Below are 27630 nucleotides of genomic sequence, written 5' to 3' on the forward strand. Positions count from 1 at the left end.
ATTGCCACTGGGTGGCTCCACTAAGCTACATATGTCCTTCCCTGCCACTCGGATTTTTTGTCTATATTTGTCAGGTTTCTTTTCTCAGGCCCGCAAATGACTGTGATTTCTCCAATGATGAATCAATAATGCACCACTGATCATTAATGAGGAGGGCAGGATCTTGGATTGTTGCAGATTCCCTCCCCGATCTCATCGCAAACTTGCTCCCAAATTGCAAAATTAATCCTAAGGTTTTAAAAGGCAGGGCACTGATATCAGAGCATAAGCCTGTGGTTTCTTGAGTGGCCAAGTGGTTACTGGCATGGGGTGGGGGCTGGGAACAGAGGCTGTGGCCCAAGGTCTGCAGCTCAGATCAGATTTAAGGGCTACTTGTGTATAGTGCAGGCCCTCCAAATGCCCCTATTTTACAGGGACAGTCCCAGATTTACAGAAACCATCCTGGTTTCTGATTTGATCCCGAAATGTCCCGCTTTTCCTTAGGATATTCCTATTTTCATTGGAGTAACGTTGGAGGGCACAGAGTTATGTGACACCTGAGCCAAGGAGATAGGTGACTATACACAGAGGCATAGCAAGGTCAGGTAGTACCTGGTGCAATTTTTTTTTTGTAACCCCCCTCACTTTGCACTTTTGGGGAATGTTGCCCACAGTTGTTGAGCTTTTTTTAAGAGAAGGTTGCCCACTGTTGTTTAGCTTAGAATACGACCACCGATTGCATAAAACGGGCGGATTTTCATGGCGGTGATCTCACACCACTCGTGAAAATCCACCCGCCATGGGTGAGAGCACCGCCACACCAATAATAATAATAATAATAATAATAATAATAATAATAATAATAATAATAATAAATTATTATTTATACCCTGCCCATCTGGCTGAGTTTCCCCAGCCACTCTGGGCGGCTTCCAATTGAGTGTTAAAAACAATACAGCATTCAATATTTAAAACTTCCCTAAACAGGGCTGCCTTCAGATGTCTTTTAAAGATAAGATAGCTGCTTATTTCCTTCACATCTGAAGGGAGGGCATTCCACAGGGCGGGTGCCACTACCGAGAAGGCCCTCTGCCTGGTTCCCTGTAACCTCACTTCTCGCAGTGAGAGAACCGCCAGAAGGCCCTCGGCACTGGGCCTCAGTGTCTGGGTAGAACGATAGGGGTGGAAACGCTCCTTCAGGTACACTGGGCTGAGGCCGTTTAGGGCTTTAAAGGTCAGCACCAACACTTTGAATTGTGCTCGGAAACATACTGGGAGCCAATGCAGATCTCTAAGGACCGGTGTTATGTGGTCCCGGCGGCCATTCCCAGTCACCAGTCTAGCTGATTTTGTTATCCCCCCTAGGCATGACACCCAGGGCAGACTGCACCCCACCCCTCTTGCGACGCCCCTGACTATACAACCTTTAGAAGACATCTGGAGGCAGCTCTGTATAGGGAAGTTTTCAAATGTTTTATTATGTTTTTACATACGTTGGAAGTTGCCCAGAGTGGCCGGGACAATCCAGTTAGATGGGTGGGGTATAAATAATAAAGTTGTTGTTGTGGACGAGGACGTCCCTGTTTTCGTCAGAGAAATGTTGGAGGGTGTGAATTTGAGGCAGCTTGCCATGTTGCAACAGATATGTGGGGGGAAGTCTCTATCAACAGAGGGCCCTGCAGTCCGCCTGTGGGCCTTTTGTCGTGCAGACCTCGTGCAACTCGCAAGCTCAGACGGAAAGGGTCCAAGTGGGTTGGACAGCTTTGCCTGGGAATGAAGCATTGCTTCCCGACCCAATCGCTGCTGCTCATTTGCCAGCCTCTGACCTCTTCCCCTCCACAGCCCACGCTTGTCCCTTCCAATGTTGATTGTGCAAAGCCCTCTGGGCAGCCAGACCGCGCTCCTTGCAGCACCTGAGCACAAGCGGCGGCATGAAATATTCTTTCTTAGTCCAAAGTCCTGAGCAGATGTTAAAAGCAAGTAAGAAGGAAAATAAATCAGAGGCACTGGGTGCTTCCAAGAGGAGACCTCCAAACACAAACGGGTCATTTGCATCCTCTTCATATTTCGTACATTTGCTTCCAAACTTTCCTCTGTATGTGATTCATGGACGTTCATTGCTATTCTGGGCAAAACTTGGCAGAATGTATCTGTGGGGCAGCGGGTTGTTCCTCCCCTCCATCATTCCTTGCCTGCCCTCTGCTGACTTCTGCTCTGGTCAAGGACATTAGTAAAAAAAACCTAATGCACTATAAACATGCAACACCAGGTGGTGCCAGAGAGCAAAAAAATATTCTTTGTGGTTTTTAAGTAGCATTTTTTTTGTTACGACTATTTAATTTCTGACTTATTTATAGTGCCGCCCCCCCCCCCCGTGTGTAGACCACACCCCAAGAGCTCAGTTATTTTTGTAGCTGTACATGCGGACTTACTTAAAAATCTCAGGAAGTGCATGTTACCAGCCTGATGTTGCTCCGTTGTGATTTTTTGCTGGGAGGTTCAGCAACGCTGCTCCAAATAAAACACCTCCCATTTTACAGTGCAGTTTCTCACCTTTTGAGGAATAGCACAAGAAGAGCCCGCTGGATCAGGCCAATGGTGGTGTTGTTTTTTAATGCAAGTCTGAGATCAGGGTTTCAAAAGCAGTTTGGACAAACTCATGGAAGGCGAAGGCTTTATCAATGGCTACCAGCTATGATGTCTATGCTCTATCTCCAGAGTCAGAGGCAGTAATCATTCTGTATACCAGTTGCTGGAAGCAGGGCTGGATTAAGGTTTGATGAGGCCCTAAGCTACTGAAGGTAATGGGGCCCTTTAAATGTCCAGCTGTCCTTTGTCAGCAACAAATTGCTGCTGTTTTTTGTGTTGAATATTTGCTATATGGTAATTTATGGACCTAATCAGTATGTAAAGCCATTTGCACATGCAGAATGTAGGCACCCTATATATGGAAATGAGCAAACCAGTAAACAGGGTCTTAAACAGGGTCAGGTTTAAGGTGCTGGTTTTGACCTTTAAAGCCCTATGCGGCCTAGGACCCTCATACCTATGGAACCGCCTCTCCTGGTATGCCCTGCAGAGGACTTTAAGGTCCACAAATAACACTTTGGAGGTCCTGAGGCGCAAGAAGGTTAGATTGGTCTCAACTAGGGCCAGGGCCTTTTTAGTACTGGCCCCGACTTGGTGGAACGCTCTGTCACAAGAGACCATGGCCCTGCAGGATTTGACATCTTTCCTCAGGGCCTGCAAGATGGAGCTGTTCCGCCTGGCCTTTGGTTTGGACTCAGTCTGACCCTTGTGTTTCCATCCCCTTATGGTTTTGATTTATGGGTTATTACTAAAATGAGGCTGCATTTTAAATTGTATTTTAACCCGTATTTTAATTAACTGTTCTTTCTTTTTCTATTACGTTTTATTGTAATTTTATTGGTGTTAGCCGCCATGAGCCTGGTTCTGGCCGGGGAGGGTGGGGTATAAAAAAAATATTATTTATTATTATTATTATTATTTTAGGGAGCAGGCTAGGAACTGAGACCCATTACTTACATCACAGGAGCCTACACAACACAAAACACTGTTGCTGTATGTAGGTTTTATTTTATTTATTTTTTATCTTATATTTTGGAAATGTACATCCAGTTTTTTTCCTTTAGTTTTTTTTGAGGGGCCAAGAGAGTGGGGCACTAAGCTATATACATATACGTTTAGCTTATACGTAAACCTGGCACTGGCTGGAAGCAACAGCAGGGGTGAGTCTTCATGGTTGGCAGGCTCTTCATATATTTTAATTTCTCTTTGTACCTTCTTTTGTGGGCCCTTTTACAGTAGTTGAACAGTGGAGTAAAAATATTTGCTGCTCCTGCGACTATAAAATCCTTGAACGCTAGCAGGATTTTATTAGCAACATGCTGTTTTGTGCAGATCCTGAACCCAGGACCAGGGCAGACCTTGCTTGGTTCACAGCAAAGACCTTTATTAAGATCTGTGGCTTCAGCTACAGCCATAGACAGGATTAAAAGGAAGCAAGATGAGGCACAGGTATCAAAATGTGCGCAAGTCTCATCAACTGCAGGTAGGGATGAGGGTGAAATCCAGCTCGGTTCATATTTCAAAGGGGGACTTCATTTGACTTGCACTTCCTGCAACAATGTGTGAATCAAAACGGAGCCATCCTTCGAAATTTGCACTTCTCCAGGTTTGGTGGTGCGGTTCCCCAGCTAAGCAATATTTGCAAAAAATAAATAAATATGCATTTACCAGAGCAAAATGCGTATACAAATGTCTGGTGAAAATGCCTTAGAAAAATGCTTGCAAAAATCTATTCGGCAAAACTGCATACGAAAAAGAAAGGATAGATTCACACTAGAATGATGGTGAATTTTCAGGAGGCCTTCAAGCAAAATATTCGCAAACCAATGTGGAAATGTGAAGAAAGGAATTTAAGAAAAAGGAGAAACTGAAATTAACATGTTTTCGCCCATTGGACTGCAGGCCTTTCAAAACCTGGGTTGCAACTCTGCTAAGCTCCTGGCATTGCATTCGGGAAAAACCACCAGTCTCACTGGGGCCGAATCTATTTAGAGCCTCCCACCTTTGCACTAGGTCTTTGCCCTTTCCTGTTCCTATATTACTTCCCTTCCTGTCCTCAGACTTTGGTCAATAAAACCTCTCTCTCCATGTCACTTCTTTGCTCTTTCATGCTTTCTTGAGGTGGTGGACCTTTTTGGGGTGGGATGTCCCAAGTTGTTGTCTTCTCCACACCAGCCTTCACCCGTCTGGGATAGGGATGTACCAGACGTGACAGAGGACAGCAAACCCTCCAAGTGTCTCTGTTTCCCCGGAACAGAAGCAATCCCAGTTTCTGATTTGATATTAGAATGACCGGCTTTTCCTTAGGATGTCCCTGTTTTCATTGGAGAAATGTTGGAGGGTATGGAGTTATGCACCAGCACCCCTCCCGAACCAAGGAGATAAGTAACTATACAACCTTTGGAAGACATCTGAAGGCAGCCCTGAATAGGGAGGTTTTTGTTTTTAACAAGTTAAATTTTTAAATGTTTTTTTAAAATATGTTCAGAGCCCCCTGGAGTGGCTGAGACAACCAAGCCAGCTGAGCAAGGTATAAATAATAAAATCATGGTTATGGAATAGGACATCACTATTTTCAGTGGTTGCCGCTGTGGGTTAAACCACAGAGCCTAGGGCTTGCCAGTCAGAAGGTCGGCGGTTCGAATCCCCGCGACGGAGTGAGCTCCTGTTGCTCAGTCCCTGCTCCTGCCAACCTAGCAGTTCTAAAGCACGTCAAAGTGCAAGTAGATAAATAGGTACCACTCCAGCGGGGGAAGGTAAACAGCATTTCCGTGTGCTGCTCTGGTTCGCCAGAAGCGGTTTAGTCATGCTGGCCACATGACCCGGAAGCTGTACATTGGCTCCCTCGGCCAATAAAGCAAGATGAGCGCCGCAACCCCAGAGTCAGCCACGACTGGACCTAATGGTCAGGGGTCCCTTTACATTTACCTTTACCTATTTTCATTGGAGAAATGTTTTAGAGTATGGGACCGGGCCTCTTGCAACTTTAAAAGCTCCATACAGGAGAGATTTGCAGCATTTGTAGCTTGTAATGCAAGCTTAGCTTTCTGGAATGTCTTCTTCTGGACTACTGTTAAAGATGCAGGAGTCCCGGTCCTGTTTTGCATCTGAGCTGTCTTGTGGAAGTTTATGGGTCCTCAACATATCATTTTATCTTGCTATTTGACTGCACCATCTTCAGCCTGGCCCTGCAGAGAGGTGGGACATTTCAGTCACATTTCTTCCACTAATTAAGGCTTACCTTTGCAACATTTTAGAACATTTTGAGAGGTCTGGAGGGTGGCAACACGAGAACAGACCTTCTCTGCAGTGGCTCCCCGTCTGGAATGCTCTCCCCAGGGAAGTTTGCCTGGTGCCTTCATTATACACCTTTAGGAAACCAGGCAAAAACGTTCCTTTTTAACCAGGCCTTTGGCTGACCTGATCAACATCCCATTTTAAAATGTAGCTCTTTTGGGAGGTGTATTATTGGGTTATTGCTTTTCTTTTTCTTTTATATACTGTGATATTTTTATGTGAACTGCCCTTAGATCTCTGGGCATAGGGCGGTATATAAATTCAACAAACAAACAAACAAACAAACATTTTAACATATATTGTGACAGCCAAGATAAGTATTTCTGTTGCCTATGGGCAAGCTCATCACTGCATATTTGGCTGTGCATTGTACAGCGCACAGTTTAAGCATCAGCTGTAAGAAAACAGCAATATTTAAAATGGAATTTAATTCATTCGTTTATGGAAGTTATATGAATATTGCATGGCACTAGATGGTCAGTTCTACGGTCAAACCTTGGTGCTTCCTAGATTGCAAGGAGACGAATATTTTTCGAAGCTGACGTTCTCAGATCATTTGGTAGGGGGCGCCACTATACTTTATTAAAGTCGCTTCCTCACTTGCCATTCTAAGACCACCTTGATGTAGTAATGCTAGTGCTCCTGTCCACTCCATGCGTGAAATGGTGGCAGAGAGAGAGAGAGAGAGAGAGAGAGAGAGAGAGAGAGAGAAAGAAAGAAAGAAAGAAAGAAAGAAAGAAAGAAAGAAAGAAAGAAAGAAAGAAAGAAAGGAAGGGAGACAGATGCTGGGTTTAGCAACTGGTGGCCTTTGAACCAAACTGGGCTCCCTGGACACTTTCACTTGGGCCTCCATTTTGCTGAAGGAAGTTGCCACCCTGGCAATGAGATTTGGTAGGAGGCCATTTTGAGATGTGTGGGACCTCTGGCCTGCCTAACCCAGACCCAAAAGTGGCTGTTTGGCAGTGACCAATTGCTCGAACTGATTGCTTATTTGAAATAGAACTAGACAGGCTTTGAGATTTCTCAGTTCTATTTATTTTTGGCATATTAGAGATGTCTTAAAAGCAAGGATCATGGACAGTCGTCCACAGGTGAAAGCCTCCAAACTTCATGCAACATAAGTATGGTCCCCCCACTGCCAACCCCCCCGCCACAATTTATTATGCATATTAATGTAAATTTAACGCTCATGGCATTATTTATTTGTGCCACATAATAACCTTCCAGGGCTCACCATGTTTTCCTGGCCACTCAAGATCCCCCGGCATTCGCTTTCGAAAAGATTTTGCTGCTCAGCCCCCCCAGCGCCCCCCCCCCCGCAGCTGCCACACGATCCCTTCTGAAGCCCTTACAATGGCAGCTTCCACTCCAGACACAGCACCGAGTTCAAGGAAACCATGAATTGAATATAAACAAAACCCACTCTCTTTTGTTACCGACAGTCGCCAAGACCAATCGCGCAGCAATCTTTTTTCGCAACTCAGAAATCTTTCTTCTAGGTTTGCCGGGGGCTGGTTTTCCATTAGGACCCCCCCCACACACACGTTGCCACCACCACAACTCCAGTTTGCTGCATCTGGTCAGTGGTAAGTCATCACGTTGCTGTTTCCACACACCGCAAGCATTTGCTCCCGGGAAACGCATGCCTGTCAGTGCTACGCCAGACAACGTATAATCCAACAAACAACTAGCTTTCTGACGAAATATATGAATTAGAGAGGGAAGGGGTGCTCCTTAGCTTTTCCCCGCAGCTCTTAAGTAGTCCTTGGGCCTTTCGCCACGTCGCAAAATGGGAGATGCAATGTTTGTGCAAAGTTTATTAAAAAGGAAAGTGGGGGGTTTTAAATGACGCTGCCTGAGACGTCTTAAGGCTCCAGGGGTCAGCAAACTTTTTCAGCAGGGTACCGGTCTACTGTCCCTCAGACCCTGTGGGGGGGGCTGGTCTATATTTTGAAAGGAGGAAAAAAAGAAGGAATTCCTATGCCCCACAAATAACCCAGAGATGCATTTTAAATAAAAGCACACATTCTACTCATGTCAAAACATGCTGATTCCCGGACCGTCTGCGGGCTAGATTTAGAAGGCGATTGGGCCAGATCCGGGCCTTAGTTTGCGTACCCATGTCTTAAGCCAGTGGCATGCAGAATCACTGTTGGCCCTTGGTATATCTGGCCGCACGACCCTGCTTTCTTTGCAAGCATGGATTGAGGTTTGGTGGTCAGACGCATGGATGAAAATGGCAAACAAAGCATCAGGCATGTCAGCTGTGGTTTGGGAGCACCGGCTGGGAGAGCGAGGCTGAATTAACAGTGTGTTTGTGTCTGTGTGCAATATACATTTCATGAGAAACTAACCATGCATTTTGAAGCCACCGAGTTTTGGAATTAATTGCAATAATTAATCCACTCTGATATCTCAGTTAAAAGGGTTAGAGGATAGTCCATTTGCAGTAAAATTTGGTGCAAAGAGCCTTTATTTTTTCCCCAGTCTGTGAGCCTGAGTTGTGGCACATGACATGGTTCCCCCCCAACCCCCCACAAACTAATAGAATCTGTATTTTTCCACTTAAAAAGACCCTGTGTGTTGGCCTTCGCTTGCTAGTGTTCTACGTAACACTAAAACCACACTCGGTACGATGTCTAGAATCCTGAGTGTGTATTCTTTGCAAAAAATTTAATTGCCATTTACAGCAACCTGTAGATTTGGAACAAATATGTATATATATTTGTCTTCAGAGATGTAAGGAAGGAATAACTCATTCTAGGTTCCCATTAGATAAAAGCAACAGTTTTTTCCCCATTTGGCTTTTCTGTTGCAAAAATGCTTCATTCTCGGCAATATTGTCATTTGTTATTCCTTTGATCCTGAAGATACATCTTCAGACAACTTTAATTATTGTACAGGATTTCCCCAATTTTTGTTTTGCGTGGAATGCTGAATTCATGTTGCATGTAAATAAGGACTGTATGTGATAAATAATGTTTAGATTTCAGTGTACTGTACGTCAAGAACACATATAAAGCAGTACAGATTCTGTAAAATCGTTATGACATGCAAAGTTCTAGGTGTGGTATCTAAACCGAATGCCCAATGTATATTGAGTTACTTTTGGATTACTTGTGGGAATTTTTTTATGTTAGCATGGTAGTCATCTTAGCAACTTGAGCAGGCAGTAATTCATCCTGTTCAAGTTGCTAAGATTGGTTTTCAAACCAATGAATACGCATACAACAGACACAGAATTACGGATGTATAGTGGATGTTGTGCATATTACTAACATCACCTATTTGGCTAATGAGAATTAATTCCGAGTCTTGCAGAGCATACAACAGGAAAAAGCCCCGGCAATTTTTATTTTTTATTTTTGCAATGAAGCTGACCAACTGAGAAATGAAACCCTCGGACAAACAAAATATCGCAATCCAATGATACACATCACATGCTGTAGGTTTAATTCTTAAAATACAATGGCTTCAACTGCTTCTGAATGTTCACATACATTAGAAAGGGGGAGGGAATTATCTCTCTAACTTAATTACAGCAATTTCTCTTAGTTTTGTATATTTTTACACTGTCTGAGAGCGAAATAAAATTATTTCATTTAACAAGGAATTTCTGGGTGCATTTTCTTGGAAAGTTAATTGAAAGTTAGATGCCTTACATCATGTTTCAGTTACTTAACATATATGTAACTAAATGGATTTGAAAGTTAAATATTAGAAACCCAGTATTGTAAAATTTGGGCTTCGTGTATGCAGACCAGAATTTGGATTTCAAAGGTGAATTGAAGATTTTTCTTTTTCCATTTTATACAATACTTTGAATTATTTAATATGATCATCTTAATTTCCGGTGTTGGCAATTATTCTTAAAATTCTGGATTTGGTGATAGAAACTGATAGTGTGAATAATATTTTGCATATTTTCATATTAATTCTTCGTATAAAGTGATTGAAAATATATTTCCAGCAGTCATTTAAACTTTGCTAGGCTTTAACATTTTGTATCTAATCTATGCTAATTATTTTATATATAACATCAACTGAAAATTAATCAATGAGCATTAAATATAAAGTTCTCAATTTTATTCCTATGTTCATTTATCCACAGCAATCCCTGCTTTTAATTACTGCAGTTTGATTATGCTTTTTCTGTTTTCACTGTATGCAAAAACTTTACTTGGATTTACATACAACTATAATATATGGAGTGACATATGTAATCTTATAAATTTTGTTTTCCTTACAGATCAATTCCTAGAAGTTAACACCATTGGGTTTTTCAATTTTTTGCTTTGCATATAATATTGTTTACCTTGAATAGATTTTACATGAAGTGTTTTTGCATATTGAACATAAAATCCTTTATTTAAAATAAAATATTTCTAAATGTACCCACTAATTTTGTTTTCCAATGAGTAATATTCACCTTGTGCTGATTGTATGAATGTCATTTGATATTGTTCTGTTTGCAAATGAAATAATTAAATATTTTGTTGTGTGCATATATATATATATATATAATCATAATAATCTATATATTGTACTATAATAAAATGCACAAATTATTCAGTTTTGCCACATGATTATTTACATTTAAATTCTAAGTAGTATGCAGGAATTTGTATAATCTAAGTAAATGTAATTTCAGCTGTGGGTCAACAATTACATAAAGCATTTAATATTAGCTGCATTTTTCATTGATTCCAAGGTAATACTATGGATCATAAATATGCATTTTAAAAGACTGTTTTGCATATTTAAATAAAATCTTATTTAGAGTGTATGACTATCTTGCTATTCAAAAAAGTTCATAAAAACATAACTTTCTCTTTTTAAAATTGTTGCACTACTACTTCTTAATATGCACTTCATATAAACCTTTTAATTATTTTAGCATATATGACTTTTAACTTCAAAAATGTCAGATTTAAATTAATTAACAGGTTAGTTATGTAGGGCTTTGTACATGGTACTTCCACTATAGAATATTATTCCATAAAATGCTTTTAACTCCAACATCTACTTCAAACAGTTTTTAAAACCAAATTTTACATTTAATCCTTAACATCTATTCTATATATTGTTTTTACTCTACCTTCTTTTATAATAACTTCTTATATGTATATTTTGCACTTGCTAGTCAGGATACAATAATTTGAAATCCTGCGTATAACATTGTACAAGAACACCTAATCCCCTTCAGCAATGTTCCTGTCCAGATTATATTACCTTTGATTCCCCAGAATACTAATTACATATTTCAAATCTCCAAAGTGGGCAGCATGTTTTCCCTGCGTGACCAAATGTTAAATTCTGAATTAGGATTATCTATACAAGTCCTTCAGTTTCTATAAAAGGTTACGTTCTTTATCACCAGGTCTTTTTCATGGCCCCTTTGTGAAAGACTACACAGAATTCTTTCCTCTCCATTTCTGTCTAGAAGGCAGATCTATGCAGACGGGAGCAACGTAGAAAGAAAACTTTTGCATAGTTGCATAGAGCATTAAAACTCTTCCTAATTTTGTATTTAGTGATAGTGTGAAGGTGCAAAATAAGGAGAGGGAGGAAGGAAGGTGTTTACAGACCACACACACACACACACACACACACACGCTGAATACAATACACCCCAGGATCCTAAGCGTGCCCAAATAGAACCTCGCCATTAGCCTCTCCTACTCTCCGAAGTCCTGCCGTTTTTCCATTCCTATTTTCCTTCCCATTTTAAGCCGGGGGGGGGGGGGACACTCTCATCCTGCTCCAGGACTCAAAAGAGCTTTCCCCTCCCACCCAACTCCTAAGGCTTTTTCACCCTAACCCTGTCCTAAATCTTATAATTCCGCCCCCCACCCGTCTTAAAGTTCAGAAGCACCTTTCTCATGCCCCGACTTTGATGCCCTCCTTCCCTACACCTCATTTCCAGATCGTAAATAACCCTCACCTTTCTGTATTGCCCCTTCCTTCATCTCTCCCCCGCCCCCCACCCTGCCCCCCGTCCCTGCCCCAGCTGAAAACACTCTGGGCATTTTTCTTTCTCCCTCTTCCAAAGACCCGCTGCCCCCCCCCCCACTCAGTCCCTCAGTTTAACAAATTTGGAAACAGCCCCCCCCCCCATTCTAAAATTCGGAAGCTCCTCTTATTTCTTCCCTCCCATCTGCTCCCCCCTCCAATCAGGGCTCCCTTTCACGCGCGCCCCATCTCCATCCCCATCTGCTGTTGCTGCCCTGAGCATCTTTCATCCTGGTGCTGATGCTGCTGCATCTTTCTCGTTGCCCGGGCAACCGTAGCCGGGGAATGGGGAGGGGAGGGGGGAAATGATGGAGAGAATCCGGCGCGCGCCCTGGCTCGCGCTCTGACTGCTGCTGCCGCCGCCGCCGCCGCTTCTGCTATTGCTGCTGCTTCCCCCTCAGCCCCTGTGTATCTGGGCTGCACCCATGCGCGCATGGAGGAGTCAGCTTGCGCCCACCGATGGAAGCAGAGGTAGGTGCAGTCTCTATGCAATCCCCCCCACCCCGCCTCCTCCTCCCTGTCTCCTTCCCTCTCTCTCCCATTTAAAAATCTTTAAAACTTTGCATATTAATATCTGCGCTTTGCATAAATCTCACCCGCTCTTTATTGATTGCAAAATGCTTAATGCAGCAGCTGGTCTATTGCACACACACACACACGCACACACACACAAGGCAGTCTATTCCTTTCTCTCTCTTCGTCTCTCAACACAGCAGCTGCAATTGTTCCTTCCAAGAGCTTTCTTTTTTTCCTCTCCCTGGCATATTATTTTTGCTGGTGTCTGTGGCTCAGCCTTTAAGGAAACGGACAAAAAAAATTGCAAAGAGGGGAAAATAATAACGGAGAGATGCATATATAAAAATGCATTTTATTTTTATTTTTTTACAAAAACAAATAAAATGCAAAAATGATACGGGCGTGTTTTTAAAGGGCATTTTTATTCATTGCAAAGGGGAGGCGTTTTTTGCAATGGCAAAAAATGATATTTGCTGGCCGTTCTTTCCTTTTGCAAATGGCTTTGTGCACTGAGCGAATGTTTAAAAAAATATATCTATATAGGTTTTTTTTTTGCATGGATGAAAATAAAATCAGAAGACAGAGAAAACGCTGTAGAGGATTTTCTGTAAATGTCTCTTTGCTTTTCGGTGGCGGTGGCTCGGCTTTTGATGCTCTGGCGATGGAAGAAAGAAGGGAGGGGAAAAAAGGAGGAATAGACAGAAGGAACCTGAGGAGATGGGGGGTTGTGGCTCCGGCGTTTACGGTTTTGCAAAGCGGGCATATATTGTTAGGAAATGTGTTGCAATATTTGGATTCCTAACCCCCCCGCCGCCCGCCCCCGAAAAAGGGTGTGTGTGTGCTGTGCATTAGCGGCGATTGCTTTCATACACTAAGGGGGGTGTTCTGTGTTTATTGGGGTATAAGTGAGTATATTAGACCCCTCTCTATTATAAACTCAAGTTGCATAATGCGGGGGGGGGGGTGTGCGAACCGAAGACGGAATGGTTTCGATTGTCCAAAGAACCGGTGTTGAGGGTGGGGGGGGGGAGAAAGTGAAGGTTGTTGGACGGGGGGGGGGGGGAGAAGGTGCAATGGCCGAAGCGAGTAGGGGGAGGCAGATACATACAAGGAGAACTGGACTCTTTTGTCCATGGACGGGGTGGGGGTGGAGAAGAGGGAGGAAAGGAAGAATGTTATTAATAATTATTAGCAGCCCATGGCAGCTATTGTGTGGAGGGAGAGATATTGCCAAGATCTGGAGGAGGTGGGGGGGGCGCGCAGGGGAGACCTGGGGTAGTGGCTGGATGGGTGAAGAGGTCAGATTCTGTGTTTTTTTCGGGGTGGGGGAGTGTATGAGAAGGGGACCTATATGAGGGGAAGGTGAGAGGAGGTGGATATTGGGGGGGGCAGGGTGTGTGGCCGAGGCAGGGGAGGAGAGTTGGGTAAGAAAGAAAGGAGACCGCTGGATAGAAGAGAGGGGAGCTCCTGGTGAAGGAAGGGGGTTCAGTGGTCTGGATTCAGTGGGGCAGAGAGAGAGAGGTGGAAAGATACAGCCAAAAGAATGGAGATGGACCAAAATTTCAAAAGTGAGTGTGTGGGTTGTGAGGGAGGGAGACAGAGAGCAGGGATCACATCTCCTAAGAATAGGGTTAAGAATAATGGATCTAGGGGTGTGGCTGTTACCTTCAGCCGTCCTGAACCCCTAAATCCAGAACCACCTACCCCCCAAATTCAGGTTTGGTGCGATAGCTGTCTCCCAGGCCAAGTTGGAACATCATTCCAGTTTTCCAAAACGGATACTATTTCTGTTTCTTGAGTTTTTAGAGAGTGAGCAAATTGAGGGATGCCTTCTGGTCTGCTGTCCCAGAGCCTGGCATTTCCTTGGCGAGTCTCTCTCTCTTCATTGGCATTCCCTAACTTGTCCATAGTTACTTGGAGCTCAGAAATGACTAACTGGGCTTTGCTTGTGGGGCGAGATGGGTTGGGCACTTACAGGACATTGCCATGGGGAAATTGGGAGCAGTGGTTATATGCTGTAAAGACCCCCTTAGTCCTGACAGGTGCGCACTGGTGTAAGTGAAGCTGGCAACATACTAGGCTGCTTGCCACTGATCTCCCCCCTGTGCTTTGTCAGTGGGTTCATTTAAGACACCAAATTTTTACCTCTTGGCTGCTTAAAGCACCAACAGCACTGTGAATTTTTCTTTAAGCAGTTGCAAGACCACCTGTAAGCAGCGCTGGTAGATAATTTGCAGGTCTTACTTTTGTGACTGGGAGAAGTGGAAATTACTCTGGAGTAGGTTCTGCAAAAACCTATTAAATGCAGAAGCCGCAAAGAGTTTTGTAACAGTCCTTTCCCCTGGCAGTTGCATTGTTGGGTGACACAACAACTTTTATTTCTTCTTAAATATCCCCATTCAGGCCTCTGCAATTTGAGATGTGTCTGTGTGTGTCTTACGTCCCTGCAAGTGTACAAATTGCCCCCGTGGGTGTGCATAATCCATCTATTTGTCATCTATGGGAGTTTACATTTTCCTATATAGATTGCATCCCTTTCTGTTCCTTGTGTGTCTGAATTGGCATGTCAGTTGTGGGGCTGGTAAGTTTCCATAAAAAAGACCGCACAGTTTTGGTTCAGATTATTTATGGTGAAACACCTGTATTTTCCTAGATTAATCCTCACGAAACAGACTGGAACTGCCACCACATGTATAAAGATTAAGTCGAACTCTGGAAAGAACTCTAACCTTCTATCATTCTTTCATTACCCTAATCTTGTGCACTCAAGTTCAAACGCTTGTGCTCCATGTTAATTAATCGGGGGAAACTAACCACCTCCTTGTTCGCTAATGTGGATTAGAATCTTTTACTTCATCCATAAACATGGATTGAAAGGGTGAACACCCCCCTCCCAGCCTTTTATCACTCGGGTTGTGAGTACAGTGTGATTAAAGCTCACTATGGGGTAATTAATCTACATTAAGTGATAATGGGTGTGTGCCCTGTGTGTGTACGAAAGGGTTGTTGAAGTGTGTCAAGCGGCTGCAGCGATACATTGTCGTGCCCTCTTGTGTGTGGCCTTGTGGTGTGTGAGTCTGTTGATATAATGGAGCAGGTCCTTGGAACAAGTCCTTTAGTCACCAGACACTTCCCAAATCTCTTTGCTATGACTGCCTTTCCCTTGGATTCTGCAAAGGGTTATTCCCTTTTGAGTGTGGGGTGCAAATCACGGGAAGAGCTCCTTTTGCCTAAACTGCAGAGAATGTCTCATCCTCCCCTTCAGGTCTGGTCCTGTCAAAAGGTTGGGCTCGCCCCCTGACATTTTGCTGCGGGAGGGAGAACAGCAAATGTCCCTCACCCTCCCTTCTCAAGCCAAGCTTAATTGGCTCCTAACTGGAATATTTCACAAGAGCCCCCACTTCCTATAAAACAGAATAATAAAAAAATCAAATGATTCACAATTTGCTGCCTTTTCCTGGCATCTGAAACCTGCCTCAGGTGGCTGCTTCATTCTACCTCATGATAGGGCCGGTCATGGTCTCCCCCTACATATGTTTACTAGGCCTCGTTTTCATAGACCTATCACTGAAACACTGTATTTCAAAATTACACCCCAATAATCTGGGTTGATATTTTTTTTTAAATCTGGAAGAGTTGCAGCTCCTTGCGGGTGGTAACCCCGACTGGGTTTGAGGAGGGAGCTATGAGCTAGAATTTGCATTTCTGTGTCAGATTTCTCTCATGAGGAGCCATAGTGACTGAGGGGATTGGAGTGCCCCTGACTTTGTGAGAGCTGGGCCTAGTGGCAAAGGCAGAATGGTTAAAGCATGAAGCCATGTACACAGGGTCACTCCTTTACTCTGCATGATTGTTGATCCGCAATGATTGCGGAATCTCCCCTGGAGTTTTTGCAATCACTAATCTGGATTAGAACCCACGAGTATAAATTGAAAGAGGACGCCATCCCCGTGTGTGCAATACAATGTGCTGACGAGTATCGGCAGGCAGTAACGCTGAATATATATATTTGGAGACGTCCCCTATAGAAGTGTGGTGTTGAATCAGTGTCCTTTTATTTTATTTTATGGCACCCACATCTGCTGTGTGTTGTCTGTGTGTCTGACTCCCGTGATTTAATTGCATTGCTTTATGTATTTAGTACAGCCTTGTCTTTCTCCTGCCCACCCCCAGTGTCCGCTAGACGCTACGCATAGGGTCGGAGGAGCCCGGTATGAGAAGCGCCGCACTGTTCTGTTGTTGTGTGTTGCTCTGTGGGTCGGTGCGGTTGCTTGTGTGTGTGTCTGCCTTCCTTTTTCTGTTGGGTGTGCATCTGCTGTTGTCAAGTGAGACCTCATTTCTCTGCAGTGACCTTTTTTTTATTGCTGCCTGGCATGTGTATGTGCATTTGTATGTTCGGGTGCCTCGGTAACCCTTTCAGCGCTGCAGTGCCTCTGCCCCTTGTCTTCCTCTACAGCTCACCCTACTGGTTAGGTCCAGTGCGGAAGCCCTTCCAGGGCCTGGCCTGCGATTTCCTCAAGCGACCTGCTTACCGGTCCCTTGGCAACAGGGTGTCCTTCGCTGCCCCATTTCCCTACATTTCCAGTCCCAATACACGCTGCTCTCTGAGCTTCTCGGTGCCTGCCCTTGTCTGTCTGGAACTGTGTGGCAGCCTGACAAGATGTTGACACCCTTATAATGTCCTCGTTCTCCCCTGTCCTGAGCACTAGGACTTTTCGGTATATATATGTATATATTTTGCCACATCCCTCCATCCATCCTTCTATATGATCCGTATATTCTTTGAAACCTCTGCATGATTTTGCCAGTTCCGTGTTTTGTGCGCCATACCTTTTATTCTTGCTCTTTTGCTGTTTTTTCCTCACGTTCCCTTTTAATTTCGTCTACTTTCCCCTCTAATTGTCATTGCATTATTCCCCCCCCCACTTTCCACTCCCCTTTCTATCACCCATTTCTCTCCTTTTATGCTTCCTTTGGCTATACCTCCTTCCCAACCTCTCTGACAAAACCCCTCCAAATTCCGTTCCTGTTATACCATTGGACTTGGTCCCCTTTGTCCAAACTATATTTCGCCCTTAGGCCGCGCTGGAAGTCGTATTTCTGCTGGGAACGGAAGGTGCCTCTTTTCGACCTGGCTTTCCTAAAATCCAGAATGTGAGATGCAGTGGCACAGAGAGAGCCTTTAAAAATAAATAAGTAGTTTTCTTTTATTTAATCTGAACCTAGACTCTTAATTTAGGTTTAGTGGGGTGCTTTACTCCCAATTGTGAGAGATGACGCGTTAGTGGAAAAAGCGATCCCTAGTTCTCCACTGCTACATAAGAGCAGCCATTTCCTGGTCAAGAAACTGACCGCCAGCTCCATCTCACCCGACAAAGAGTCCAGGTCATTTATTCCATGAATGTCACCTGGGGAGGAGGGGAAGGGAGAGAGAGAAAAAGCAGTCATACCCTTCAGCCATCAAACACTCCATCCCCCCACCCTCGCACCACTTTGGTGTCAGTTTCAGTGGGAATTAGATGCTTCCCACCCCCCCAAACACACCTTTACCATATTTTTCTCTGGGGTGGTGGTGGCCAGAATACCAGGAATGTGGTTGGTGTTAGGGCGTATCGGGGAGGCAGAAAGGGAAAATGTATCTGAAATCAGGGGTCTGTTTGCTTTATCACAAGCAAAGCAGCCTCACATTCTAGTCCTGGAAGAATAGAGGGATCCGGGAAAGGAAGAAATCATAGAAAGAGGTGCATAAAAGGATTCGTTCTTTCGTTCACCTTGGCTCTCCTGAACAGCTGGAATTTTTAAAAGAAAGAGTAAAAATTGCAGACAGATAGAAATATAAGAGGGGAGCGATAGAAAGGCAGCCGCACATCTTAAAACGAAGAGCAGGCCCCAATAACAATTAGTAAAAACCCATCGTCATTCTTGTTCCTGGTGTACAATTTATCTGTTGTTCAGTCTGTGTAATTGTGCGACCAAGAGATTCATTTACAAATCGATGCATGTTAAATGGGAGGTAGTCAATTTAATTACCACTCTTTCGAAAACTTGATTTCCCCATTAGATAATTTATTTTTAAATCTGCATCTTCCAGATGTAAATATAACTATCTTTTTGCAAATCAATAAGGGTAGTTATAAACGACTGTTGTTGAAAAGTTTTTAAAATGTAGCTAGAAAAAGATGGATTTGCTTGTAAATATATAGATCCAGTTAATCCATAAACAGCAGATTGATTTGTAAATGGAAGTATCAAGATACATCCAGCCTGTATCTTTAAAACAGAACCTTTTGGAATTGTAGGTATAGCAGTTATTCATATATATATATATTTATACTGTATTACAATTGAAGATCTGTATGCAAAGTCTCTCACTTTGCCTTTCCATATCAGTACAGTACAGTATTATGCAAATATATACACCTGTCCTAAATAGCAGGTGCCTTGCTCGAGATCAGCACATCTGTAAAAAACAAGATCAGTGCTCCAATAATGAAAACAAAACGAGTTAACTCTACATATAATTCCACATTTGAAAGTGTCTTTTGTTTTGAGCGTCTGTAATGGATCTATCAATAACAGGATCAGTCAGTAAATACATTCATCCGTATCAATAATATCCGGTATCTATCTCCAGAATACAGTTCAATAAATATAAAGGGATCGATTTACAAACCTATAAATAATATACATCACTACATTGCGTCCTTCATTTTCCATTACACCAAGAGCACTTCAAAGCACTTATGCAGTGTAAAAGGACTATTGTGAAACAGCCGATCGGGCCCGCTGCCTGCAGTTTTTAAAAAGAGCCTTAACAGGAATGAAGTGGTAGGCCATAAATAATAACTCTGTTTCTAAATATGTTTGCATAGATTTGCATCCACATTTTCAGATGCAAACAAATTGCATAATTAAGAAGCATTTGCTGTCCCCTGCCAAATTGTGGTGCAATATTAATAACTGTGTCTCTCTTTCCTTTTACTTTCTCTTATTTTGGCTTTCTTGTCTGTGTCTGTCTATCTGCTTATCTATTGTCATTTGTCACAGCCAAATTAAGTCCAACCCATAATCAGTTATCCCAGTTCCAAATCATACTTTAAGGTATCATAGATACAGAATAATGGGGCCGGGGGGGGGGGGGAGAGATCTATTCTATTGGATCGGCTAAATTATATATATATATAATCAACTTGTATGTGTTTTTAAATGCATAGCTACAATAGATCCAATTTTTTTTAAAAGGCGTAAATATATAGAAAAGCCGTATGTCATAGAGTTTTTTAAAGAGAACCCTTTAGGTGCCTTAGGTGTAATGATTATTCCTTTCTACAGAGTTCACTGCAATTAAAGATTTATATGTGCCTCTTTTATTTTCTATCTTTCATTGGCATGATTCTGATTTATTTGGGAATCTGGGCACCTGCTAAATACCAGATGTGTAAGGAAATCGAGGGCAAACATCATATAGATATTCAGAAAATTACATTGTAGAATTATACACTGAAAAATGGCTTCATCAGTTAACAAAATTATTATTTTAATCTTCCCTAAAAAAAACACCACAATTCTTCTAATCTGAACATTGTGTGACGGGATTAATATGTAAATTACTTCACAGATATGAATTGTTAGTTCGAGAGGGAATGTTCTTCTGAAGATTTTGGAGGTGGGTCCAGTGTTACTGGTATGTGGCTGAGAAAAGGGGGTACAGGATTGGTGCGAATGGAAAACAGGATGGGAGGTGGAGAGGACGAGATGAATGATTGCAAAAACTCAGCAGCCTGGTTTAGAGGAAGGGTGACTGTGGTGAAATTTAGATGCATGGAGATCTTGTTAGACTTTTGACATGTTTTAAGTAAATTCAGAGGGTCCATACCTTTTGGACATTGCATTTGTCTTTGTCTGGATGTGTGAAGAGGCAGATATCACCCCCGCTGTCCCAATAATCCCCCCGGTCTACCCCTCAGCCTGCTACTTTAGAGAGAACGGAGTCATTCGGCTCCTCATGCTAGGCTGGCAACCAGTATGTTAAATTTCCCCACAGCTGTGAAGACAGCCACTGCCACCTCACCGCGCAGGAAGGAAACAGCCTCCATGTTCTGAACAATGATGAACATTAATGGAACCCAGCGCAGAAAGCAGACGGGATTGTTGTACGCTATGTTGAGAAAAATAATTGTGCCGCCACGGCGTGAGTTCTATTCGACAGTGGCCCTACGCTGAAAACTACGGTGAATTCGGGTCTGTAAAACACTTTCCCTCTCGCCCTTTTTGTCGACAATTTAGGCTTCGGGAAGCATATTGGACCAGAAGTGAGACAGTTTTTTACAACCCCGAAGCCTAACAGCTGTACAATTGACACCTTGCTTTCAACGAAGGCAAATTCTTACCCCTTCCTAGACTGCAGTTTGCACGTAACGTATGGTGGTTGTGTGAAGCCTCCTCTGTGGGCCCGGCCACATCTGGGCAGAACGTTGTGCAAAACACTTTCGGAAGGTTTGTGATGACATGCCCCATTCATATTCCAACCACAGCCCTGGCTAAACATAAAAATGGGTTATGCATTTTGATCCAGTGACTTGGCTGTGTTCCTGACGACCTTGTTGACAAGTTGGAATAAAAGTACCTTAGAAGACCCATTTTAAACTTAGCCACATAAAGCAAGCTTGCTAAATCGGGGGCATCGCCAGTTTAGTTGCATTGTAGTTAATAGGACCAGCTCGCTTTAAATCTAAGTACTTCAAATTAATTGGTTTTGTGGATCAGTCTAAGAAACATGTTTTGCTTCATTCGGTGGCCTTTGAGTGTATATCTAGCTAGATCAGTAGTCTTTGTACAGAGTTGGGATTAAATGTTACCTTCAAGATTTGATCATGTAGATCATTGGGTGAGTAGCAGTGAATTATAGCCCAGTGTAAAATCTAATCTACATGCTGCCCCCAACTCCCTGTTTTAAATATGGAGTAAAGACCCTCGCTCCAGATTGACGCCAATACATCTGTAGGTTTTGAAACCGAAACAATTTCCTTCTGCCTCTGAAATAGTAAGTTAAATGCTGATAGGTATTTTATTCTGCATAGTGTAGAAAAAAAATGCCTAGGATGCAGTCTTGGGATATTGCAACATGTTTTTACTTGTTATGAAGTGAAATAATCCCACCTTTTACCCTTGTTGAATTTTGTGTGTTGCAAAATATTTTATGTTTGTTTCCACCACCCCCACAAAATAATTGCAAATCATAAATTTCATGTTTGTGTACCTTTTTTTTTTTAAAAAAAGTAACTGGCTATTTTGTTTCAGGATTTGCCTCTCCCCCACTTTCTGCCTCTAAATTTCTTTTTTCTTCTTATCTTTTCAAAAGAACAAACAGCAAAAAAATAAGCTAGAACTGATTGCAATCTTGCACCTGATATTTCTAACATTTAAAGCAGAAATAATTCCTTTTGAACGAAGGCTTGTATTCTGAATGATTTGTGAGAAGAAGCAGTTTTGTGTTGCTTTTTGGTTTCCTCTGATTCTTACGGGGTGTGTCTGTGTGGTTGAAAACAGTATCCTTGCATGCTTGTACAAACCATTGTATTCCGTGGTAATTAACCCAGCCCTCACAGTTTTGCTGTGTGCTTGCAGTCACTGCGGTGGATTGGAATTCTACTTTGCCCATAACTATACAATGTGAGAGGATAAAAAAATAAATAATCTTATTTCCCCACTTTTTAATCACCCTTGTTTGTTTGTTTTTTTAATTTTTACTGGGATTTAGCGTTGAGTGGGTTTGAGGGTGCACTAATTTCAGAGGAGACCTTTCTAATTAAAGTTCATAATAATAAAGTTGATCATTTGATGCTTTCCTAAGGTGCTTCAGGGTGTGCGAGTAACTTCCATTTGTTCTCTTCTCAGACAAAACTGTAAACGGGTGGTGTCCGTGCTGGCCGGGTGTGTGTGTACCATGAGCAAATACACAGCATTATCTGCTGGTACACTTTAGTCGCATTTGGTGCTTGGAGTCAAGTCTCCGAAATTGTAATTTCCACCTTTCCCTGTGCCTCTTTAGCAGTGCGTATTGGGGATGGTAAACCTGTGCTGGAGACTTTGAATGTGCAACCAGGGGTGGTAGTTATTCCAAGTTAGCTAATTTGCAGTAAAGGGGTGTGCTCTTTTGTACAGACACAACAGGGCCACCACAATCTGGGGTTGCTCCCCTGTTTGCCCCTTATTTTAAGGGGCACTACTTACGTTAAATGATTGTTCCTTATTCTGGAACATTACTGCTTCTTTGGTCTTAATGGGTGTCCTTTATTTCTGAAAACTACCACTCTGGAAGAGCAAAGGCAAAGCAGAGAAGAACGTGAACGAGGCAGTGTTCAAGGAAAAAGTAAAAAAAAAAAACCCCAACCCTAAATGGATTTGCAGATTAAGATCCCAGCAATTGGAATGTGACTGGGGAAGGAAGGGAATTGGTTATTGGCAGAGGAATATAGACAATAGTAAGGAGTACAATAGGGAAAAGGGTTCGCAGCGGCAACCTAGTGTTTACAAGAAGGCCAGAGCCTCTGGTAGATGGGGATATTTAAGTCTATGGAAAAGTATCAGTGATTCTGTACATTGTAGCCTTTCTGTTGTGGGTGTATATTTTGATTTGGGGTGGTGGTCAGAAAGTAGATTGAAATCTGTCAGTAGATCTCTGGATCATTTGCAGTAGATTGGAAACAGTTTCGGACTTCTAATTGCTCAACACACACACACACACACACACACACACACACTAGGCTGTTAGTATATCCCTGACCTGTAATAACTCTGATGCAGTGTATGGCTTGTGGGGTGCAGTAGTAGGCAATTGTCTGTCTTCCTGACCACCATTTTGCATCTGGCACCATCCCCCTTAGCCACCATTTTGCCCCACTGGGTTCCAGCTGGTGGGCCACATGGGGGCTAGTAAAAAAACCAAAACCAATAGACCCCACAAGTCCAAAGTCTTTCCACACCTGCATTCTTTTGAAATACCGGTACCTTGCAGATCAGAAACATGAGGGCTGTTCCTTTATTGCAAGTCAATGGCTATACTTAAGGTAGCCACTTTTAAAAATCCTTAATAGAGGCTATTTTTTATGGCTCCTATGCAGAAGTTCTATAGGGGCAAGCCCTCTCTGCTTTTTTAGGTCAGAAAAAAAGCACGTCTCTTGAATTGCTCTTGTATAGCTGTTAGGTAAGATAGCCAAGTCTGTAGTTGTGAGGGATTTGAAAATATACCAGAAGCCTGCAAAGAGCGAAAAGTAGGGAGGCTGTGAAATTAAACGGACCCTAATGAAGGTATCACACCACAAGAGTAAACTTAGTGTTCCTGGGTTGCTGTAGGCAGAGGAAGGAGTGTGGTAACCTCACCTGAAAAGTGTGCGATCAGGTGCCTGTTTTGGGGTAGAGAAGGAAGAAACAGCACTTTCATAGTTTTCGTAAGTGCCTGTTGGGTCATGCTTGGCTGAAAAACTGGCAGCTCTTTTAAGTCCTTTTTCCCTCTCTCCACGCGCAGGGTGTTTACAGTCGGACAACCTTTTACACCGCCACATATGGCTCATATATAAAAATAGACACACCCTCTAGGAAAATTGGGACGTCCTGATTGCCACAACCAGTGACCATGAGCACACCATCACCACACTATCATTTCACATTGGGAATAGAAACACTGTAGTTTTTTGGGTATTTTGTTGCTCCTTGATTGTACTGTATTTCAGTTTCAACTATATTGTATATTTGGTGCTTGCGTTGTGTTTTTTTATATATTATTGCACACTGCCTGGAGTGGTTTGCGTAACAAGCAGTATTTAAATAAATAAAGAGGAGAGTCCCTGTGCCTTACCCAGGCCATTAGTTGATGTGTGTGTTGCCAGAGCTGCAGAGCAAAGGATGCAACACTACGTAATTTCACTCACTGTGTTTAAAGTGGAGTCCCACCCCTCGCCAAGAGTCTATTGGGTTTGCGCTTCAGGTGCGAAGATGTATGTGGCTGGCCCTGAATGTATAATCACCTTCTTGAAGGTCTATATAAAGGGAGTGGCTCCGATAGGCAGGTCTCAAATATGGTTTGTTGGCCGGTGAGTTATGTTTTAAGCATGTCAGCTAAGTCAGCTGAAGCCCACCCACCTCTTTGCGAAGGGGGTGGCGAAACAAAACACAGCGTTTAAACACCTTGCCACATGCAGAGATTGATTAATGCATGTAATTGACACCTCTTGGCTATCGTATTTATAAAAAAAACCACGCTGTACATTCACCTGCCGCGTTGTGTCCCAAGGGACTTGCCCAAGGTCACTCAAGAAGCTTGTAGCAGAGAAAAGGAACTAACCTAGACATTTGCCTCTCAGACCAGGGCTCATTGCTCCTGTATTATCTGTCTGTCACCGTCAGGGATAGGGAAGAAATTCAGTTCCCATTCTAATGGGAACCTATCTAATTCGCCCTTCCCGAAACAATACAGGAATAGCTATGTCCTCAAAATTTGTATTCTCTGAATTTTGCAACGCAGTTCTCTAAAACAAAACAGTGTGTGAAAAAACGTACGTATTATGGAAAACTGTGCGTGAAAATGAATTTATTGGTGAAAACAACTCACAAAAGTGCATTATATCGTGCAAAATTGATTCCAAAAAATTGTATATTGGGATGAATGCACACAAAAATGCTGATGCATTTTTGTGATGGTTTTATTTTACTTTTTTACTTTTTAAAAATGCAGATTGTTATGGAAATGTGGCAAACTTAAAATGGGAAAATGAGAAACTGAGAAGCCTAATAACTGATACAGCAAAGTTTTCATTTATGGTCTTCACCGAATGCTAAAGCTGTTATAGATGTACAAAATGAATTTAAAGTGTAAATGTAGGGTTGCCATATTTCAGGCAGTGAGAGTCAGGACAGAAAAGTTGTTGAGCTTTTCTTTGGCAAGATAAAAACAAACAAACACCGAAAACATTTTTGAGCCATATGTCTGGATTTCCCCTTTTTGTTGTCCAAAATAAGATTTGTATTGGTATTGGAATTTACTTATTTATTAGAAATTCATAGTGTCCTCCACCCAGAGAGTGCAGAATGCACAACAACCCTAAGAGGTAGGTTAGTCTGAGAGACATTGACTAGCTCAGGGTCATCCACTGAGTTTTGTGGCTGAGTGAAGATCTAAACCCAGGTCTTAACAGTGCTGTTTTGCAAAGGTGCTGTATAGGATATACAGTGGTACCTCGGGTTACATACACTTCAGGTTACATACGCTTCAGATTACAGACTCTGCTAACCCAGAAATAGTACCTCGGGTTAAGAACTTTGCTTCAGGATGAGAACAGAAATCGTGCTCCGGCGGCGCGGCGGCAGCGGGAGGCCCCATTACCTAAAGTGGTGCTTCAGGTTAAGAACAGTTTCAGGTTAAGAACGGACCTCCGGAACGAATTAAGTTCTTAACCCGAGGTACCACTGTAATCTCATAACATAGAACAATGGTCTAGAGTCCTTCAGGATCCCTTTGTACATCAACTCATCTGCGGAGGAATCACTACAGAGGTTCCACAAAACACCACAGGATTCTGGGTCATGTTCTGCAGTGTGCTCACACAGGCCGGGACTCTTTGGACCTAACTACTGTGTCACCTGAACTGAGGGAATGACAAAGAACTGGGGTCTCTAATATGGTGTCCGTGGGCAGAGGTGGTGCTAGCTGCTCCGGCACCTGGGGGGTAGGGCTAGCTGCCTGCAGGGGCAGGGCTAGCTGCTGTAGGGGTGGGGCTGCAAGTGTCCCAGGGGGCGGGACAGCGATGTCACCCCCCCTCAGGGATGACACATGGGGTGGACCGCACCCATCACACCCCCTTCCTACACCAGTGTCCATGGGCACCGTAGCACCTTCAGAAAATCCACTTGGCACCCAGCAAAGCCCACAGCCCCCCTTTTTAAATTGAGGGTTTTTTTTGCGCTCTGGTACTAGTTTCGCTTGTTTTCATTAGTTCCCCCCTCTGTGAAATAGGTCCTTTGTGGTGATCCCTGGCTAAGGCTTGCATCTGTGCTGTGCATTTAAAGTGGAAAAAGCAACTTGCCAACTGTACCCGTGCTTCCCCTGCTACTACATTTAAAGGAGTATCATGCCACTTTCGACAGTAATGGCTTCCCTTAAAGAATCCTGGGAACTGTAGTTTCTTATGGGTGTTGAGAGAGTTATTGGGAGACACCTGTTCCCCTCACAGAGGTACAGTTCCCAGAGTTCCTTGAGAAGAAGGATTGATTCTTAAACCACTCTGAGAATTGCAGCTCTTCGAGGGAGTAGGGAGTCTCCTAAAAAACTAGCACCCTTTGCAGTTCCCAGAATTCTTTGAGGAAAGCCGTGACAGTTTAAAGTGGCATAATACTGCTTTAAATGTAGTAGCAGGGGAAGCACTGGTAGTGTTGGCAAGCTGCTTTTTCCAGAAACTATTTTCTGCCACTACCAATCTCTTCACCAATCTCTTCACCAACGAACCCATCGGAAGCTTCTGAGGAACTCAGTGCTGCCCAGAACACATTTTGAAAATCAAGTTGGCAGTGTAGCCAGGAGATCATTAAGTATCTAAGGGTGTCTTCACATTTCTCTCCTCCAAAACCGGTTGCTTAGTTAGTGGCTGATCTCAACTGCGGTGGCTGCTCTGTATTCCCTGGAAATTGAGTAAGGGACTTGGAAAAACTCAGCCCTTGCATCAGATTCTGCCTAGGAGGAAAAAGGACTTTAATAAGACACACCATAATGCACTTTAAATTATGCTTTTGTACACACTGCCAAGCTTGTTAAAACATGGATCTTTCCTTCACCTTCTCAGCGGCTGCTTATGCACTGAGTGACAATTGTGAACTATCCTGGATATTGTGAAGATCGAATCAGAGGGGGTTGATGGCCAGTCTGGAATAATTATTTCAGAATTAAAGAGCGCCATGAGTAATAAAATGCTAAGAGGCAATGTGGAAATGATAAATAGTAATATTGATCTTTCGGTATGCCCCCTTTGATAGCGTTATCAGGTCTCCACTATGAAAAGCAAAGAACCTCTGTCCACAAAGGATTGGACTCTTACTCTCTCGTGAACTGCCCTGGGATTTTCAGATGAAGGGCAGTATATAAATTTAATACATAATAATAAAAAAAGGGAGTCCCTTTCTCCTTCTCACTTTGAAAATGACATGGGGACATGCCGCCAAGGGGACAAAACTATTGTTCCTTGCACC

The 27630-nt window shown here is 43.0% G+C and overlaps 1 protein-coding gene across 1 annotated transcript in view; it reads left to right on the forward strand.

Annotated features, from left to right (window-relative positions):
• The first annotated feature begins 12008 nt into the window (after positions 1-12008).
• Positions 12009-27630, forward strand: part of POU2F2 (POU class 2 homeobox 2) — a 105110-nt gene continuing 89488 nt past the window's right edge. Inside the window, exon 1 of the mRNA XM_081922066.1 lies at positions 12009-12348. The gene's annotated coding sequence lies outside the window, so the exon portion shown is untranslated. The remainder of the gene's footprint in view (positions 12349-27630) is intronic.

The sequence above is a fragment of the Podarcis melisellensis genome, assembly GCF_964234715.1.
Source record: "Podarcis melisellensis genome assembly, chromosome: 8".
NCBI classification, from domain to species: Eukaryota; Metazoa; Chordata; class Lepidosauria; order Squamata; family Lacertidae; genus Podarcis; species Podarcis melisellensis.